Raw genomic sequence first — 21,458 nt, forward strand, 5'->3', positions numbered from 1 at the left:
GCACAATGGGCTGAAATTGTCTCCCCAGTGTTGAAAGATTCTAGATTTTTGTTCAGCAGGGAGGGACAAAGCGCAGAAGAGCAATAGTTATAGGTGACTCTATAGTCAGGGGCACAGATAGGCGCTTCTGTGGACGTGAAAGAGACTCCAAGATGGTATGTTGCCTCCCTGGTGCCAGGGTCAAGGATGTCTCTGAACAGACAGGGGGCATTCTGAAGGGGGAGGGTAAACAGCCAGAGGTTGTGGTACACATCAGTACCAACGACATAGGCAGGAAGAGTTCAGGGAGTTAGATAGAAAGTTAAAAGACAGGACCTCTAGGGTTGTAATCTCGGGATTACTCCCTGTGCCACGTGCCAGTGAGGCTAGAAATAGGAAGACAGTGCAGCTAAACACATGGCTGAACAGCTGGTGTAGAAGGGAGAGTTTCAGATATCTGGATCATTGGCATCCCTTCAGGGACAGGTGGGACCTGTACAAGAAGGATGGGTTGCATTGAAACTGGAGGGGCACAAATATCCTGGCTGCGAGGTGTGCTAGCGTCACTCGGGAGGGTTTAAACTAGTGTGGCAGGGGGGGGTGGGAACCAGAGCAGTAGGACAGCAGGTGAAATAAATGAGGGGGAAACTAGTAAATAAGGCCAGTAAGACTAAGAGGAAGAGCAGGCAGGGAGAGGTTGCGGAGCACAGCAGGACATGTGGTCTGAAGTGCATTTGTTTCAATGCGAGAAGTATAACAGGTAAGGCAGATGAACTTAGAGCTTGGATTAGTACTTGGAACTATGATGCTGTTGCTATTACAGAGACTTGGTTGAGGGAAGGACAGGATTGGCAGCTAAATGTTCCAGGATTTAGAAGCTTCAGGCAGGATTGAGGGGGATGTAAAAGGGGTGGGGGAGTTGCACTATTGGTTAAGGAGAATATCACAGCTGTACTGCGGGAGGACACCTCGGAGGGGTCATGCAGCGAGGCAATATGGGTGGCGCTCAGGAATAGGAAGGGTGCAGCCACGATGTTGGGGGCTTACTACAGGCCTCCCAACAGCCAGCGGGAGGTAGAGGAGCAGATATGTAGACAGATTTTGGAAAGATGTAAAGGTAACAGGGTTGTAGTGGTGGGTGATTTTAACTTCCCCTATATTGACTGGGACTCACTTAGTGCTAGGGGCTTGGATGGGGCAGAATTTGTAAGGAGCATCCAGGAGGGCTTCTTGAAACAATACGTAGATAGTCCAACTAGGGATGGGGTCGTACTGGACCTGGTATTGGGGAATGAGCCCGGTCAGGTGGTAGAAGTTTCAGTGGGGGAGCATTTCAGGAACAGTGACCATAATTCCATAAGTTTTAAAAGGTACTTGTGGATAAGGATAAGAGTAGTCCTCGGGTGAAGGTGCTAAATTGGGGGAAGGCTAATTATAACAATATTAGGCAGGAACTGAAGAATTTAGATTGGGGATGGCGGTTTGAGGGTAAATCAACATCTGACATGCGGGAGTCTTTCAAACATCAGTTAATTAGAATCCAGTAACAGCATGTTCCTGTGAGGAAGGAGGATAGGTTTGGCAAGTTTCGGGAACCTTGGATAATGCGGGATATTGTGAGCCTAGTCAAAAGAAAAAGGAAGCATTCATAAGGGCTGGAAGGCTAGGAACAGCCGAATCCCTTGAAGAATATAAAGACAGTAGAAAGGAACTTAAACAAGGAGTCAGGTGGGCTAAAAGGGGTCATGAAAAGTCATTGGCAAACAGGATCAAGGAAAATCTCAAGGCTTTTTATACGTTATATAAAGAGCAAGAGGGTAACTAGGGAAAGGGTTGGCCCACTCAAGGACAGAGGAGGGAATCCGTGTGGAGCCAGAGGAAATGGGCGAGGTACTATATGAGTACTTTGCATCAGTATTCACCGAAGAGAAGGACTTGGTGGATGATAAGCCTAGGGAAGGGAGTGTAGATAGTCTCGGTCATGTCGTTATCAAAAAGGTGTTGGGCGTCTTGCAAAGCATTAAGGTAGATAAGTCCCCAGGGCCTGATGGGATCTACCCCAGAATACTGAGGGAGGCAAGGGAAGAAATTGCTGGGGCCTTGACAGAAATCTTTGTATCCTCATTGGCTACAGTTGAGGTCCCAGAGGACTGGAGAATAGCCAATGTTGTTCCTTTGTTTAAGAAGGGTAGCAAGGATAATCCAGTAAATTATAGGCCGGTGAGCCTTACGTCAGTGGTAGGGAAATTATTCGAGAGGATTCTTCGGGACAGGATTTACTCCCATTTGGAAACAAACGAAATTAGCGAGAGACAGCATGGTTTTGTGAAGGGGAGGTCATGTCTCACTAACTTGATTGAGTTTTTTGAGGAAGTGACGATGATGATTGATGAAGGAAGGGCAGTGGATGTTATCTATATGGACTTCAGTTAAGCCTTTGACAAGGTCCCTCATGGCAGACTGGTACAAAAGATGAAGTCACACAGGATCAGAGGTGAGCTGGCAAAATGGATACAGAACTGGCTCAGTCATAGAAGACAGAGGGTAGAAGTGGAAGGGTGCTTTTCTGAATGGAGGGCTGTGACTAGTGGGATCAGTGCTGGGACCTTTGTTGTTTGTAGTATATATAAATGATTTGGAGGAAAATGTAGCTGGTCTGATTAGTAAGTTTGCGGACGACACAAAGGTTGGTGGAGCTGCGGATAGTGATGAGGATTGTCAGAGGATACAGCAGGATATAGATCGGTTGGAGACTTGGGCGGAGAAATGACAGATGGAGTTTAATCCGAACAAATGTGAGGTAATGCAGGTGGGAAGTATACAGTAAATGGCAGAACCCTTAGGAGTATTGACAGACAGAGAGATCTGGGCGTACAGGTCACAAAGTGGCAACGCACGTGGATAAGGTAGTCAAGAAGGCATACGGCATGCTTGCCTTCATCGGTCGGGGCATAGAGTATAAAAATTGGCAAGTCATGCTGCAGCTGTGCAGAACTTTAGTTAGGCCACACTTAGAATATTGCATGCAATTCTGGTCGCCACACTACCAGAAGGACGTGGAGGCTTTGGAGAGGGTACAGAAGAGGTTTACCAGGATGTTGCCTGGTCTGGAGGGCATTAGCTATGAGGAGAGGTTGGATAAACTCGGATTGTTTTCACTGGAACGACGGAGGTGGAGGGGCGACATGATAGAGGATTACCAAGTTATGAGCGGCATGGACAGAGTGGATAGTCAGAAGCTTTTTCCCCAGAGTAGAACAGTCAGTTACTAGGGGACATAGGTTTAAGGTGCGAGGGGTAAAGTTTAGATGGGACGTGCGAGGCAAGTTCTTTACACAGAGGGTGGAGAGTGCCTGGAACTTGCTGCCAGGGGAGGTGGTGGAAGCAGGTATGATAGTGACGTTTAAGAGGCATCTTGAAAAATATAAATAGGATGGGAATAGAGGGATACGGTCCCCGGAAGTACAGAAGGTTTTAGTTTAGGCAGGCATCAAGATCGGTGCTGGCTTGGAGGGCCGAATGGCCTGTTCCTGTGCTGTACTGTTCTTTATTGTATCTCTGTAGAACTGTGGCAAGCTTGGAAAATCCAGGAGAGATTGGGGCTACAAGTCCCCCAACAGAAATTCAACCAGGACATCATAATCAGCAGGAAACTAGCTCACTAATACAGAATCCAATATAAAACAGAACATGCATGTAGCTTGGGTTACACAAACTCTTACTGCTTAATGTACTCCCACTAAATTTATATCTTCGACTGAAGGCATCAACTATATACCAACTTCTAAACCAAATAGGTGGAGTTACACAAGTTGGGGCTTTATTTAATCACAGGCACAGCAATGCCGGTTTGAACACTGTTTTCTTTGCAAGAACCAAGTCCAGTGTTTGCTTCAGTAGCCTTGCATTTTGATTGCTCAAAACAGTGCAATTATAACCCAACAGTAAGGTTTTAATTCAGCGTGCTGCTTCTTGCAGCTCAGGTCTATCTCTCTCTCCAGAAGAGGGTGACAGAAACACTTCAAAGAGTGAATCTATTAACAGAAGCCCCTTTATACAGAAAGCCCAGGACACAAGACAGGAGGGCAGGGCAGCAGCTGGCCGAGACGATGCTTGACCGTCCAGCCAGACTGAATGCAATGACACAATCAGCAGTCTGCAGAGTGTGGTAATGCCCATTGTTTAGGTGGGTTTTAAGATAGAGAGCTAGCAAAACCCTCAGGGGCCACTGGACTTTGAGTGCCTGATTCCAAAGAAAAGAATTTCCTTTTAAATGCAGGGATATCCAGACATCCAGACTCCTGATTATTGATAAGGTTGGCATATTCACTATTTGCAATCTGCCTCAAAGGCACACAGGACATCTAGTCGCCTGCACTGATATGCGACAAATAACTGATCAGTTATTTGATGAATCAGGAAAGAGAGATGGCAAATCTCTTACTTGAGTGGCAGAGTCAGAAGCCATTTCATCTTTTGAGGGGAAGATTGAATAAATATTTGAAGCGGAGGATGATCTCGTCCTGAATGTATTCTTGGAATGTGGACACTGCTAGCAAGGCCAGAATTTATTGCCCATCCCTAGTTGTCCTGGATACAGATTAGCTGGCTGGGTGACTTCAGAGGGCAGTTAAGAGCTGGTGGGGGTCTGGAGTCACATATAGGCCAGACCAAGTAAAGACAGGTTTCCTTCCCAAAGGAAGGACATTGGTGAACCAGTTGCGTTTTTACTGCAAACGGACAGTTTCATGGCCACTTTTACTGAATAGCAGATTAACGTCTGGCGCGGGTATACAATTAAAACCCGACCCGACAACAGCCAACCCGAACCTGACCCAAGCCAGAGTTCTTTAATTTTTTTTAAATGCCCGACGTACGTAGTCGGGTAGCCAGGCTTCACTGCAGAATGCGGTGTCCAGACTGCCCGTTTCCCACCATGATGTCCTGAATGCTCATTTGAAGATTACTTCCCAGAGCAAGGCAGCACTGACCACTTCCAGCCCGTCCCGACCCCGAATGCTGGCCCTAGAAGAGACCCCCAAACCGGACGTCATCGGGTCTGGTCAGGTAGCCACACTTTAGGGCAGATCTTTTATTTTCAAACACTCATTCTCTGCATCATCAGTCCAGGCCTATGGATTACTGGTCCAGTAACATTCCAATAATATCATCTTCTTAGGCAGTCCCTCAGGAACGAAGATAACTTTCTTCCACTCCAGAATTGTGGGTCGTTGGATGACTGAATAGTCCAATTCTGGATCTGCACATTCTGCCACAGGTGGGGTTTGGTGAGACGAGTGAATGGGATGCTTGAATTTCCGAGTGCTCCTTCCGCTATTTGATCTTGGTCGCTGCCTGGGCATGTCGACGTTGCGTGAACTGGCTGCCACCTTCACGGATGCTTCTCCACTTTGGGCAGTCTCGGGCAAGAGATTCCCACGAATCGGTGGAGATGTCCCATTTTTTCAGGGAGGCTTTAAGGATATCCTTGTTGCGTTTCCTCTGCCCTCCTGGTAGCCTCTTGCCATGACGGAGCTCGGAGTAGAAAGCTTATTTTGGGAGTCTTGCGTCAGGCATGCGGATGATGTGGCCCGCCCAGCATAACTGACTAGCCTTGACCAGTGTCTCAATACTGGGGATGTTGGCCTGAGAGAGGACACTGATATTGGAGCGCCTGTCCTGCCACTGAATTTGCAGGATCTTGCAAAGGCTACGCTGGTGATATCTCTCCAGGGCTTGGAGATGTCTGTGTACAGTGATGCAGGGTATACATGAACGTAACCAGTTTGTGGGATTGGTTTGCTCAAAGGTTGGTTTCCGCCGGGTGCTCCGGTTTCCACCCACAGCCAAAGACTTGCAGGTGATAGGTAAATTGGTCATTATAAATTGCCCCTAGTGTAGGTAGGTGGTAGGGAATATGGGATTACTGTAGGGTTAGTATAAATGAGTGGTTGTTGGTCGGCACAGACTCGGTGGGCCGAAGGGCCTGTTTCAGTGCTGTATCTCTAAATAAATAAAAAGTATTGCCGCAGGTTTCATGAGCTGAACGGCCTCTTCCCGTGCTCTGGAGGTCTGTGGTTCTATGAAAAATCTGTACAATGGGCAGCTATATAAACGTGGCATGCACTAGCAATCTGCTCAGGGGCTTCTCAACCAGCAGACACGTGGAATCGGCTGCCTTTGGCCACCATGGCTCTCTGACCACAAGCAGGTGGATGAGCTTCAGCCCATCCACACCTGACAAAGACCACCAGGCTCAAATTCAGTGAACTCAACTAGAAGGATAAAAAAAAAGTCTATAGTGAGAGCTGGGAGGCCAAGGATCAGGAGGGCTAAAGGGCCACGAAGCTCAATGCTGGTTAGAGTACAAAAGGTTAAGAGTGATCTTGAAAAGGATGAAAATTTAGATCTGTATAATTAACTACATGAGATGGGAGATTCAGAGATACAGTTGCAGGAGCCAGCCATTCAGCCCATTGATTCCAGCTCTACTATAACTCAGCTGTGCCTCAGTGTGTGGAACTCTCGCCAAGTCAGAAGGCTGTGGGTTCACATCTTACTCAAGACTTGAGCACATAACCTAGGCTAACACTCCAGTGCAATACTGAGGAAGTGCTGCATTTCCAATTAGACATTAAAACAAGGCCCTATTTGCCCTCCCAAGAGGAAGTGCAGGCAGCTGCTCTCCGGTGTCCCGGCCAATATTTATCCCTCAACCAACATTACTAGACAAAATTATCTGAAAATGTCATTGCTGATTGTGGGACTTTGTAGTATGCAAATTGGCTGCTGTGTTTCCTACATTATCAAACTTAGTGAGGCTGAAGTGCTTTAGGATGTCCCGAGGTTGTGCAAGACACTATACAAATGCAAGTCTTACCTTTAATCCCATTTCCCTGCATCTTTTTTTAATAATCCTTCAACTTCTTAAACGATTTGTCTTGTGTCAATAGCCCCTCAATGTAAAAGACTGCTTGTTCAGAAATTTCAACTACCCCCTTTGTTTCTCTTACAAAAATCCCCAAATAATATACCCTAAACACTTGCTACCACTATCAGTCCTTTCAAAACTTTTCCAAACCTCTGAGAATACCACCTCCCAATTAAACCTTCTGTGTCCCAATAGAGAAAGCTGCAGTATTTCAGCATTTTGTTCTAACTTGACCCTCTCATTGCAGCATCTTTCCAAGAAATCTTCATCGTCTCATTTCCATGGCTCCAATATCATTCCTATGAAGCTGTGCATTCAATTTATTTGGCTTAATATTGTAGGTAGCATATGTGACCAAATACACTACTGGACACAATAGACAAACAGCGAAAGGATGATACAGGAGGACAAATTATTTTCCAATCAGCTTACAATCTACTCATTAGTTCAGAGTCTTGCCCCGCCTCATCTCTAACCTCCTACAACTCTAGATTTCCTTTAAGGCACACACACTTTAAAACTTACCACTGACCAAACTTTTGGTCACCTATCTCAATTTCTCCTTGTGACTTGGCATCAAATTTTGTCTTAAATGCTGTGAAGAACCTTGGGATGTTTTACTACAGTTAAAGACACTATATAAATGCAAATTAGTAGTTGGCAGGAAAAAAGACAGAGGCGCAAGGGGAGAGCCAACTGTGCAACAGCCCCGACAAACAAATTTCTCTGCAGCACCTGTGGAAGAGCCTGTCACTCTAGAATTGGCCTTTATAGCCACTCCAGGTGCTGCTTCACAAACCAATGACCACCTCCAGGTGTGCAAGGTTAGACTCAGACCAAAGAAGTTGCATCATTCAAAGCAGAAGGGCCACCCGCGCATCAACACGAGCAGAATTTCTCACCCACAGCTGTTACAAAAATTTCTAAATTCACTTGTAACAGCCCTTCAAAACACTCCCACAGGGGCTGCTGAGACCAAGTGGGCCCACATCAGAGACGCCATCTATGAGTCAGCTTTGACCACCTACGGCAAAAGTGCAAAGAGAAATGCAAACTGGTTTCAATCTCAAAGAGCAGGAACCTGTCATAGCCGCTAAGCGCATTGCACTGTTGAACTACAAGAAAGCCCCCAGCGATTTAACATCCGCAGCACTTAAAGCAGCCAGAAGCACTGCACAAAGAACAGCCAGGCGCTGCGCAAACGACTACTGGCAACACCTACGCAGTCATATTCAGCTGGCCTCAGACACCGGAAACATCAGAGGAATGTATGATGGCATTAAGAGAGCTCTTGGGCCAACCATCAAGAAGATCGTCCCCCTCAAATCTAAATCAGGGGACATAAATCACTGACCAACACAAACAAATGGACCGCTGGGTTGAGCACTACCTAGAACTGTACTCCAGGGAGAATACTGTCACTGAGACTGCCCTCAATGCAGCCCAGCCTCTACCAGTCAAAGATGAGCTGGACATACAGCCACCCAAATCAGAACTCAGTGATGCCATTGATTCTCTAGCCAGTGGAAAAGCCCCTGGGAAGGACAGCATTACCCCTGAAATAATCAAGAGTGCCAAGCCTGCTATACTCTCAGCACTACATGAACTGCTATGCCTGTGCTGGGACGAGGGAGCAGTACCACAGGACATACGCAATGCCAATATCATCACCCTCTATAAAAACAAAGGTGACCGCGGTGATGGCAACAACTACCGTGGAATCTCCCTGCTCAGCATTGTGGGGAAAGTCTTTGCTCGAGTCGCTCTGAACAGGCTCCAGAAGCTGGCCGAGCGCGTCTACCCTGAGGCACAGTGTGGCTTTCGTGCAGAGAGATCGACCGTTGACCTGCTGTTCTCCCTTCGTCAGATACAGGAGAAATGCTGTGAACAACAGATGCCCCTCTACATTGCTTTCATTGATCTCACCAAAACCTTTGACCTCGTCAGCAGATGTGGTCTCTTCAGACTACTAGAAAAGATTGGATGCCCAAAGCTACTAAGTATCATCACCTCATTCCATGACAATATGAAAGGCACAATTCAACATGGTGGCTCCTCCTCAGAGCCCTTTCCTATCCTGAGTGGCGTGAAACAGGGCTGTGTTCGCGCACCCACACTTTTTGGGATTTTCTTCTCCCTGCTGCTTTCACATGCATTCAAGTCCTCTGAAGAAGGAATTTTCCTCCACACAAGATCAGGGGGCAGGTTGTTCAGCCTTGCCCGTCAAAGAGCGAAGTCCAAAGTACGGAAAGTCCTCATCAGGGAACTCCTCCAATGCTGCTTTAACATCTCACACGGAAGAGTGCCTGCAGAGTCTCATCGACCGGTTTGCGGCTGCCTGCAATGAATTTGGCCTAACCATCAGTCTCAAGAAAACGAACATCATGGGGCAGGATGTCAGAAATGCTCCATCCATCAATATTGGCGACCACGCTCTGGAAGTGGTTCAAGAGTTCACCTACCTAGGCTCAACTATCACCAGTAACCTGTCTCTCGATGCAGAAATCAACAAGCGCATGGGAAAAGGCTTCCACTGCTATGTCCAGACTGGCCAAGAGAGTGTGGGAAAATGGCGCACTGACACGGAACACAAAAGTCTGAGTGTATCAGGCCTGTGTCCTCATTACCTTGCTCTATGGCAGCGAGGCCTGGACAACGTATGTCAGCCAAGAGTGATGTCTCAATTCATTCCATCTTCGCTGCCTCCGGAGAATACTTGGCATCAGGTGGCAGGACCGTATCTCCAACACAGAAGTCCTCGAGGCGGCCAACATCCCCAGCTTGTACACACTACTGAGTCAGCGGCGCTTGAAATGGCTTGGCCATGTGAGCCGCATGGAAGATGGCAGGATCCCCAAAAGACACATTGTACAACGATCTCGCCACTGGTATCAGACCCACTGGCCATCCATGTCTCCGCTTTAAAGACGTCTGCAAACGCGACATGAAATCCTGTGACATTGATCACAAGTCGTGGGAGTCAGTTGCCAGCGTTCGCCAGAGCTGGCGGGCAGCCATAAAGACGGGGTTAAAATGTGGCGAGTCGAAGAGACTTAGTAGTTGGCAGGAAAAAAGACAGAGGCGCAAGGGGAGAGCCAACTGTGCAACAGCCCCGACAAACAAATTTCTCTGCAGCACCTGTGGAAGAGCCGGTCACTCTAGAATTGGCCTTTATAGCCACTCCAGGCGCTGCTTCACAAACCACTGACCACCTCCAGGCGCGTATCCATTGTCTCTCGAGATAAGGAGGCCCAAAAGAATAAATGCAAATTATTGTTGAAAAAAAAACTGTTCAGCAAGTTCAAAAGGTATCCCATTTCTGAATAAACTAATAAAAAGGTTTGCATTAAAACAGATCTAGTTCAATGTGCAGCCTATATTGGCACAGGGAAAACTCAAGACAACTGCCCCCAGTGGCATTCAACTGGTGATGTACATTATACTACACAACACGTCTGAAACATGTCAGATAAGACAATGGAGAACCAGGCTGAATATAGTAGGTTCAGAGCGGAAGTGAAAAACCAAATAAGCGAAGCAAAGAGAGAGAGTATGAAGAGACTGGCAGCTAGCATAAAAGGGAATCACAAAGTCTTCCATAGGCATATAAATTGTAAAAGGGTGGTAAAAATGTGGAGTAGAGCTGATTAGGAACCAAAGGGGGATTTACACATGGAGGTAGGGGGCAAGGTTGAGGTATTAAAATGAATATTTCGCATCTGTCTTTACCAAGGAAGATGCTGCACAGTTCACGGTGAAAAAGATAATTAATACACTAGAAGGATTTAAAATTGTTAAGGAGGTGGTATGAGATAGGCTCTCTGTACTTAAAGTTGATAAAGCATCAGGGTGAGATGAGATGCAGCCAAGGATATGGAGGGAAGTGACAGTGGAAATTGTGGAGGTATTGGCCATAATTTTCCAGGTTTTCTTCAGACTCGGGGGCAGTACCAACGGACTGGAGAATTGCAAATATTACACCCTTGTTCAAAAAAGGGTGTAAAGATAAGCCCAGCAACTACAGGTCAGTCAGTTTAACTTCAGTGATGGTGAAACTTCTAGAAACAGTAATTCAGGACAAAATTAATAGTCACATGGACAAATGTGGGTTAATTAAGGCAAGCCAGAACATATTTTAGGGAAAAATCATGTTTAACCAACTTAAAGTTTTTTTTTTTGAAGAGGTACAGAGGGTTGATGAGGGGAATACTGTTGATGTGGTGTACATGGACTTCTAAAAGGCATTTGATACAGTGCAGCACAGACTTGAGCAAAATTATAGCTCATGAAATAAAAAAGGGACAGTAGCAACATGGATACGAAATTGGTTGGAGTGACAGGAAGCAGAGGATAGTGGTTAATGGATGTTCTTCAGGCTGCAGGAAGGTTTGTAGTGGTGCTCCCCAGGGGTTAGTGTTGGGACCCTTGCTCATGTATGACCTAGACCTTGGTGTACAGGGCACAATTTCAAAATTTGCGGATGATACGAAACTTGGAACAATCGTGAACTGTGAGGATAGTTTAGCACTTCAAAAAGGACAGCCAAGTTGGAGGAATGGACAAACAAGGGACAGATGAAGCTCAATGCAGAGAAATGTGAAGTCATTCAATTTGGTAGGAAGAACATGGAGACAATATAACAAAGGGTACAAGAGCAGAGGGAGCTGGGGGCATATATGCATAAGTTATTGAAGGTGGCAGGACAGGTTGAGAGAGCAGTGAATAAAGCAAACAGTATCCTGGGCTTTATTAATAGGGACATAGAGCACAAGAGCAAGGATGTTGAGCTTGTACAAGACACTAGGTCAGCCTTAGCGGGAGTATTGCGCCCAGTTCTGGGCACCACACTTTAGGAAGGATATGAAGGTGTTGGAGAAAGTACAGAAAAGATTTAGGAGAGTGGTTCCAGGAATGAGGAATTTCAGGTATGAAGACAGATTGGAGAAGTTCAGACAGTTTTCCTTGGAGAAGAGAAAGCTGAGAGGCGATTTGATAGAGGTATTCAAAATTATCAATGGTCTGGACAGAGTTAATGAGCTTAAGCTGTCCCCACTCGTGAAAGGATAGTGAACAAAAAGGGCACAGATTTAAAGGTGACTGGCAAGAAAAGCAAAAGTAACATGAGGAAAACTTCACACAGCAAGTGGTTAGAATCTGGAATGCACTGCCTGAGAGTGTGGTGGAGGCAGGTTCAATCGAGGCATTCGAAAGGGAATAAAAAAAAAGGAAGAATGTGCAAGGTTACGGGGAGAAGGCGGGGAAATGGCACTAGTGAATTGTTCATTGGGAAAGCCACAATGGGCCAAATGGCCTCCTTCTGCACCAATTTAGAGATTCTGTGCTATTTAAAAAAAGATGTCAAGGATTTTGGGGGGGGGGGGGGGGGTTAATTAGAACAAGACATGCAGTCCTCATTCAATCCTTTTGTCAAGTTAGTTTTATTCACTTTAATATATTGAACTGGTAAATTACTGTAACAGATTGCCTATGTAAACTTGGGAGGGTCTAATTACACTCTTCCACTAGTGATGGTAGTGTACATTAAATCTGATATACAAAACAGTACAGGTTATGTGTAGACAGTTTCTTAAAAAGTTTCTAATAATTTAAAAAGTTTCACATTCTAGATTCTTTAAATTCTGACATTTGTATAATAAACAAGTGAGGTCCCCAGACTGCAGGGACAATGTGATTTTAAAAAAAAATATATAACTTTACAGCACAGGAGGCCATTCTGTGCTGGTAGAGACTTGCGTAAACAATCAAAACAAATCTTAATAAACAGGATAAACCTGAAAAAAAAGGTGACCACAGAGGATTTGAAGGGAATTGAGAGATCATACTCAGGGATCCTCATTCCCCATCTTCTCTAGAGAAGAGCACAGAACAGAGGGTAGATGCAGGACATTCATTCATCAGCCAAACTCTCTGCCCTGCACAAATCCTCAAAACTTACCAAATTTTCTCTCTCTCTCTCTCGAGAACCAAAAAGTCAGCTCTTGCTTTCCTGCTCCTGCCTTTGCAGAGGAAAGCATCTGATTTAACAAAGCCTAAGGGAGCTTTGGAGGTAAATGCAAATATCCAAAATAGTAGTTTGCAGTAATTAAATTAGTTGACACTTTACCTGGGTGAGCAAACTCTGAAATAGTAAGCTGAATACAATGGTTAACTTCAATCACTCTTTGACAATTTAGTGCCCGATTAAACATCACTCCACAGTTGAAAGTCACCAACTTGACATTTCTCCCATTACATTCTTTAGAAAGTTCAAAGTATTTTCTCTGTAAACACTCATTTCCCTTCCAATCTGTTTAGCCAGTATTTGCAGTGTGAGCCCAAAACCAGTCATACCACGATCCTTTACAGATCCATTGTAGACTCACCCCCACGTGTAAACCCAACTGTCACAATTGCACCCTGTCCTTAGACTGCATCATGAGCAACTGCACAAAGCACAATTCAAACAATCAAGTACAGTTGGAGACGAAAGGATATTGGAGCTTGAATACAATGCTTAGACAGGCTTATCTTCAACTGCTCCAGTAGTCAGTGGGCAAGACAACATCTAATCTCAATTTACAGCATTCATGAGACACACCTCTGTAGGGACTAAATAGTATGGGGGGGGGAGGGGGGGGGGGGGAAACAAGGGGTGAAACAGAGTGCATCAGCACAACATTTGGCAGCCACCTTCAGTGTAACCAGTTTCCTCACCACCACATTCACCAACAACTTGCATTTATATAGCACCTTTAGTATAGGAAAACATCCCAAGGCACTTCACAGGAGCATAAATTAGCCAAAATTTGACACGTGCCAAAAGGGCAAGGAAGGTTTTTTTTAAAAAAAAAGTGTTTTAAAGGAGTAGAGAGGTTTAGCAAGGGAATTCCACATCGTGGGGTTTAAACAGCTAATGGCAACAGTGACTACACTTCAGAAATATTTCACTGGGGCACCCAGAGGTCTTGAAAGGCACTGTATAGATGCAAGTCTCTACTCTCTCACATCTTTCTTCCAAGAGCCACTTTTTGTAACTATAACCTGAAACATGACTCAGCACAGCACCAACTAATAGCTAAAACCACAAAGGGCAGAAGCAAATACAAATAAATATTTAGCCTTGGCCCAGTTCTGGAAATCTTCATTGTTGTTTCATATGCTCAAAAGCTTTGTTGTAAACTCTCCAACAGTAGCAACAGGTCTAATGAATTCCACATTCTGCTAATTTATCATTCAGCTGTTCTTGTTTGTTTTTTGCCATTTGTATCTGTTGCTGTTTTATTTCTGTAAACTAATTCAGTCATTTTAAAAAGACATCTGATGTAAAATGACAAGAATGGCGACAGAGGCAGACCACAACCCACCATGATATCTGCACTCATCTAACTCTGGCCTCTCGAGAATCCCCAATTGCTCCACCATTGGTGGTCATACATTTCAGCTGCCTCGGGCCTAAAGCTCTCTGCTTCGCTTTCTTCCTTTAAGATGCTCCTTAAAACCTACCTTTTTTTCATGGGAAGTGGGCATCACTGGCAATGCCAGCATTTGTTGCCCATCCCTAACTGCCCTTAACAACTGACTGGCTTGCAAGGCCATTTCAGAAGGCAGCTAAGAGTCAATCACATTGCTGTAGGTCTGGAGGCACATGTTGGCCAGACCAGATAAGGACAGAGGATTTCCTTTCCGAAAGTGAACGAGATGATTTTTTTTTTTTTACAACAATTGATGATAATAATGGTATGAAACAGACTAGCTTTCAATTCCAGATTTTTAAAAATTAATTGAATTATTTAATTTAAATTCCACCACCTGCCATGGTGGGATTTGAACCAGTGTCCCCAGGGCATTAGCCTGGGCCCCTGGTTTACTAGTTCAGTGACATTACCACTACCCCATTGTCTGACCAAGCTTTTGACCATCTGCCCCAATATATTTTGGTGGCTTAGTCAGATTTTCCAGTATAATGCTCCCATGAAGTGCCTTGGGGCTACATGAATGCAACTTGGGTATAATCAGGTCGCTGAACAAAATTGCTGTATAATATTTTTGTACACTTTCCAACATAAAACAGGTTTTAAATCCAACTGTAGCAAGCTGCAATATTTTGGGAAAAAAAAGTTATTTTGGGAGAAAGAATTTACAAGACTGTCCATAGAGACGGATATTTTTCAGGGAAGCTGGTTTCCCACAGTAATATAAAATCAAAATACTGCAGATGCTGTAAATCTGAAACTGTGCTATTTATTGCACATACATGACAAACAAAACACACCAGCAATTCCCCTCATGTTTTTAAAGTGTTAAAGCTTGCAGATAACATTTTCGCATGCAGATCTATCAAGAGAATGCCTTTGATCTTGCACAGTGGGGGGGGGGGGGGGGGGGGGGGTTGCAGTGAATTACCCACCTGTCTGCCACTTCTACAACATGGTATCAAATTCAGCCAAGACTAAAAGGGATGAAAGTTTTCTTTATCTGCTAGTTGCAAGAGTCCAACATGAATGGAACATTAATTTGGCAGTCTCAGTCTCAAAATAGGTCACAAGGTACTGCACAGAGGATTGAAAATGGACACTGACATTTAAGTGGGATAGTTAAATGGTAGCAAAGGAGGATAGCAGGAAGTAACATGGAACTCATAATTGCAACAGAAAAAGGGGGGTGGGGGGGGGGGGGAAAAGTGTCTAATGGAGATCACAAAAGGTTACGAGAAGGTTAGTGAATGATTGTTCCCACTAGTTAGCAAAAATTGCCAACAAAAAGGAATCTCAGACTAAGGATCATCACTGTAGGAATGAAATGAAGTTAAGAAGCTTTTTTATTTAACAATGGGTTATTATAACAGGGAATGCATTACCACAAGTGGCTATTGAGGCAGAGGTGGTAACATTATTTAAAAAGAATTTGATAATTAGAAGGTTTGCATTTATACAGCACCTTTCACAACCTCAGGATCTCTCAATGCTTTAAGGCCAATGATGTACTTTAAGTGAAGTCACTTTTATTGCAGGAAATGCAGCAGCCAATTTGCACACAGTAAGGTCTCAACAAGCAGCAAATGAGATATTTACCAAATCATGTGTTTTAGTGATATTGGTTGAGGGATAAATATTGGCCAGGGCACCAGGGAGAACTCCCCAGCTCTTCAAAATAATCTTTTCAAAATAGCTCTTTTACGTCCATCTGAGGGGGCATACACTGTGTCCATTTAGCATTTCATCCGAATGACAGCGCCCGACAGTGCAGCACTCTCTCAGTACTGTAGGTCGATCTTCTAACTGAGGAGAGTGCCATGGCTTACACCCAAGTGTTGGAAAGGAGGGATATAAAAAGTATGGAGATGGTCGGGCAAGTATTCAACCCCAACTGAAGAGCTAGCACAAAGCACAGGTCTGACACACTCTGTTCTCTACAGCTTATTCTTTGAGTCAGTTACTCTGAGTGAAATAATTTATCCTAGTGCCAACTCCTAGTCCATTTGAACCTTTCACCATGAAAAATTCAGCCACATAAAACATTAATCTCATCCACTTAGGCTGGATTCAAGCCAACATTAGAGGTAAAAAGAAAGCGCATCCTTACCTAGGGGCAATCTAAACAAAAATTCACATAGCATGCGTTCCCAAAATACTGGAAAGCCTGCTCTCAAAGCCCAGTAAATCTGATTTATCGTAGAATGATACAGCACAGGAGGTGGCTATTCCATGCATAGTGTCTGTGCTGGCTTTTTGAAAGACCTATCCAATTAATCCCGCTCCCTGTTCTTTCCCCATAGTCCTGCAAATTTCTCTTTTTCCAAGTATTTATCCTATTCCCTTTTCAAAGTTTTGTTTAATTTGCTTCCACCACTCTTTCAGACAGTGCTGTCCACATGACTCACTGTGTTCTTGCGCCAATCACCTTCAATCTGTCCCCTCTGGTTACCAACCCTTCTTGCAACAGTTCTTTATATACTCTGTCAAAATCCTTCCTGATTTTGAATCCCTCGATCAAATCTCTTCTGAACCTTCTCTGGTCTCTCCACAATGAAGTTATATCTATAGTTTGTCCTCTCTGGAATTTGTGGGTCTGCAAGGTTTGGAAAGGCTGCATCAAAACACCAAAATCTTATTTTAAAAATTCTCGTGGGTATTGCTGGCATTTATTGCACATCCTTTAGTTACCCCGAGGTGGTGCTGCTGAGCTTTCTCCGAGTGGTTCGATACAGCGGAGTGGCTTACTCGGCCACCTCAGAGGGCAGTTAAGAGTCAGCCACGTTGACGTGGTACTGGAGTCACATAGGCCAGACTGAGTAAGGACGGCAGATCTCCTTCCCTAAAAAAGGACATTAATTGGGTTTGCACAATAATTCCAACTCTCAGTGACAACAGTTGCTATGCTTCATGGTATATACACCATAAACAGACCATTTGGCCCAACTGGTCTATGCTGGTATTAATACTCCACATGAACCTCTTTCCACCGTCAGTTCACCCCAAACAACACATCCTTCTAACATAAAATACAAATTTCAGAGTCTCCAACAAATCCACAAAAGTAGATTAAAGGCTATCCAGATGATTTTGTTGGACTCAGATTCCATTGGGATTTGGCCATTTTAATTTATTTACTGTGGAAACAAATCATTTGGGTATCATTCCTCAGATTGTAAAAAAGAATCAAACCAAGGATTTATCTTCTGATTGACGGAAATTGCACAGCAACCAGTGATGATGCTAATAACTCACTTAGCTCAAGAGCTGCAGCAGATGCTCCCTCCAACCTGAAGTACTGTTTTGTAACATGACCCTCTGACTTGCACCATTAGGTGCTGTACCCCAAAGCAGGGTGGGTGGTGGGGGGGCAGAGGAGAGGGGGAAAAGGTCGCCATAAATTCCAACGAACAAACAAATGATTAAAATGTGCTTAGCGTCCCAAAACATACAGCGTAATGAATAAAAGCACCAGCTGATACACCGAATAGATCAAGAGTCTGTTAGTATTTTGCAGGCCCGTGAGGGGGTGGGGAAGAGAGGGAGGCAAGAGCTGGAGCTTTCTCTCCTATGGATACCTGGTGACTCCAGCATGGCCTTGCACACTGAGCTGTATGGAACAAGAAGCCAAGGAAGCACCGGGATAAACAAACAATGTCAAGAGAGGGATACAGATGATTGAAGCAGCCATGCTGGCTTAACACGGAGAATGGAAACAACTTGCAAGTAATATCAAAGCCAACAGCAAAAATGTTTAATATATTAATAATTCAGACTCACTAAAAGATAGATGCAGGTGAACATAGGCCCGAGTCTGCTCCGCCATTCAACTAGATCATGGCTAATCTTCTACCTCAAATCCTTTTTTTTTTAAATTCTTTCATGGGATGAGGGCGTCACTGGCAAGGCCAGCATTTGTTGCCCATCCCCAATTGCCCTTGACAACTGAGTGGCTTACTGGGCCATTTCAGAGAACAGTTAAGAGTCAACAACATTGCTGTGGGTCTGGAGTCACATGTCGGCCAGACCAAGCGAGGACAGCAGATTTCCTTCCCGAACCAGATGGGTTTTTAAACATTCGATAACGGTTTCATGGTTCCATTCAATTTGCTTTTTTTTTTTAAATTCCAGATTTATTAATAGAATTTAAATTTCACCATCTGCCCAGATTAGCCTAGGCATCTGGATTAATAGCCCAGTGATATTAGCACTATGCCACCATCCCCATATCCCTTGGTATCTTTAATATCTAGAAATCTATTGATCTCTGTCTTAAATATACTCAATGAGTGAGCCTCCATAGCCCTCTGGGGTAGAGAATTCCAAAGCTTCACCACCGAGTGAAGAAATTCCTCATCTCAGTCCTAAATAGCCGACCTCTTACTCAGAGATTGTGCCCCCTGGTTCTAGACCTCCCCAGCCAGGGTGAACATCCTTCCTGCATCGACCCCATCAAGCCTCGTAAGAATTTTGTATGCTTCAATGAGATCACCTCTCATCCTTCTAAACTCGAGGGAATTCAGGCCCAGTCTCCTCAATCTCTCCTCATAGATCCCTGAGATGGTGGGATTATTCTTTCTGGTGAACCTGCATCACACTTCCTCTCTGGCAAGTATATCCTGCTTTAGGTGATGTTACGACCAGGTGGGAAGGGGTCTAGGGGTTCCCTCTCAGCCTTTGCCTGGTTTAACCTTAACAGGGTTTAATTTTAAAACACCATGTTTTTAGCTCCCCCTTTAGTGAATCCTTGTTCACTGCTCCAATTGTAAGGCAAAGAAATCAGACAGGTTTCCTTAGATTTAAAGAAGAAAGGTGGAAGTTTATTAATCTTAAACTCTAATCCAGTTAACGGCTACGAATATGGGACGCAACCACGCTAACATGCATACGCGATAAGCACAGACAGGAAAAAGGAGGAATTAAGGGAAAAAGTCTGAGGCAATATCTGGTAGTTACAGTCCTTTATGTTCAACGTGGAGTCGTTGGTTGCAAGTCTTGCAATTCGTTGGAGCCCAGTTCATGCTTCAACTTGTTCTGACGTAGCAGCCTTTTCTCTCGTGGAGGAGAAGCGGGGGGAAAAAAGTTCCTTGTTCCAGCTTCAGTTGCACACACAACTTCTGAATTTAAAATGTCCTGTGGCTAGTTCAAAAAACCTGGACCAGCCAGTTAGTCATGTGACCAGCTGGTTTAACCAGTCCTGGCTCTGTGGAATGCATCGTCTTAGCAGGGCCTGGAGTGCGCTTCCTTACACCCTCAAATGTCTGGTGATCAAAATCCATTTGGGTTAATTGGAGCAGTGGAGCCCATTGTCTCCACAGGCAGCATCTTAGTATGCAAATGTCCTTCCAGTACAATGTCTGGTGATCTTCAAACAAGTCATTTCTTCACTCCAGCAACAGTTTAAAATCAATGTTCATATGACAAAATTGAATATGCCTCATTCTTAGCAGGTGGGGGTCTGCATAACAATGAGACGACCAAAACTGTACACAATACTCCAGGTGCGGTCTCACCAAGCCTCTATACAATTGCAGCAAGACATCTTTACTCATATCCTTAAATCCTCTTGCAATAAAGGCCAACATACCATTTGCCTTCCCAATTGCTTACTGCACTTGCATGTTAGCTTTCAGTGACCTATGAACAAGGACACCCAGGTCCCTTTGGACATCAACATTTCCCAATCTCACCATTTAAGAAATACTCTGCATTTCTGTTTTTCCTATTGAAGTGGATCACTTCGCATTTTTCCACATTATATTCTATTTGCCTTTTCTTGCCCACTCAGCCTGTCGAAATCCCATTGGAAGCCTCGTTGCATCCTCCTCACAACCCCATCTAATTTTGTGTCATCAGCAAAGTTGGAAATACTACTACATTAGGTCCCCACATCCAAATCATAGATATAGATTGCAAATAGCTGGGGCTCCAAGCACTGACCCTTGAGGCATCCCACTCGTCATAGCCCACCAACCTGAGAATGACCCGTTTATTCCTACTCTCTCTTTTCTGTCCGTTAACCAATTCTCAATCCATGCCAGTATATTACCCCAAATCCCATGTGTCTTCATTTAATTTACTAACTTGTGTAGGATCTGATCAAAAGCCTTCTGAAAATCCAAATACACCACATCCACTGGTTTCCCTTCATCTATTCTGCTAGTTACAGCCTCAAAAAACTCCAATGGGTTTGTCAAACATGACTTTCTTTTCATAAATCCATGTTGACTCTGCCCAATCCTACCATTATTTTCTAAGTGTGCAGTTATCATATCCTTTATAATAGATTCTAGCATTTTCCCTACCACTTATGTCAGGCTAACAGGTCTGTAGTTCCCAGTTTTCTCTCTCCTTTCTTAAATAGCGGGGTTACATTAGTGACCTTTCAATATGCAGGAACCATTTCAGAGTCTATAGAATTTTGGATGATCAACACATCCACTATCTCTACAGCCACATCTTTCAACACTTTAGGACCATCAGGTCCAAGGAATTTATCAACTTTCAGTCCCATTAATTTCTCTAGTACTTTTTTTTTTAAAACTAATACTAAGTTCTTTCAGTTCCTCATTCGCACTAGTCCCTTGGTTCTCTAGTATTCCTGGGAAGTATTTTATATCTTCCATGAAGACAGAAAGTATGTTTAGTTCGCCTCCGCCTCCGGGCTCACTTCTTTGACCAGGAGTCCTCCCCCCGACCAGCAGACCCATTCACCCGCCTCCAGTATTCTCCCTCTACCTGGACCCCTCACCCTGGCCTCTTACCCGCTCTTGATCTCTTCATTGAAAACTGTCGGCGAGACATTGGTCGTCTCAATTTCTCTGCCCCCCTCACTCACTCTAACCTGTCCCCCTCTGAACTTGAGGCACTCCGTTCTCTCAGGTCTAACCCCGACATGGTCATCAAACCTGCAGACAAGGGTGGTGCTGTTGTTGTATGGCGTACCGACCTCTACCTTGCAGAAGCTCAACGCCAACTCACAGACACCTCTTCCTACCTCCCTCTGGACCATGACCCCACCACCGAACATCAAGCCACCGTCCAAAGGACTGTCACTGACCTCATCTCCTCTGGTG

General features: G+C 44.5%; 1 protein-coding gene across 3 annotated transcripts in view; it reads right to left on the minus strand.

Annotated features, from left to right (window-relative positions):
* akap12b (A kinase (PRKA) anchor protein 12b) overlaps positions 1–21,458 on the minus strand; it is a 96,525-nt gene that overhangs the window by 39,424 nt on the left and 35,643 nt on the right. Inside the window, exon 1 of one of the 3 annotated variants that reach the window (XM_068044466.1) lies at positions 12,867–12,944. The exons of the other annotated variants lie outside the window; for them this stretch is intronic. The gene's annotated coding sequence lies outside the window, so the exon portion shown is untranslated. Of the gene's footprint in view, positions 1–12,866; positions 12,945–21,458 lie in introns of those variants that run through there. 3 annotated transcript variants of the gene reach the window in all.

Source organism: Heterodontus francisci, chromosome 13, assembly GCF_036365525.1.
Source record: "Heterodontus francisci isolate sHetFra1 chromosome 13, sHetFra1.hap1, whole genome shotgun sequence".
Taxonomy (NCBI): Eukaryota; Metazoa; Chordata; class Chondrichthyes; order Heterodontiformes; family Heterodontidae; genus Heterodontus; species Heterodontus francisci.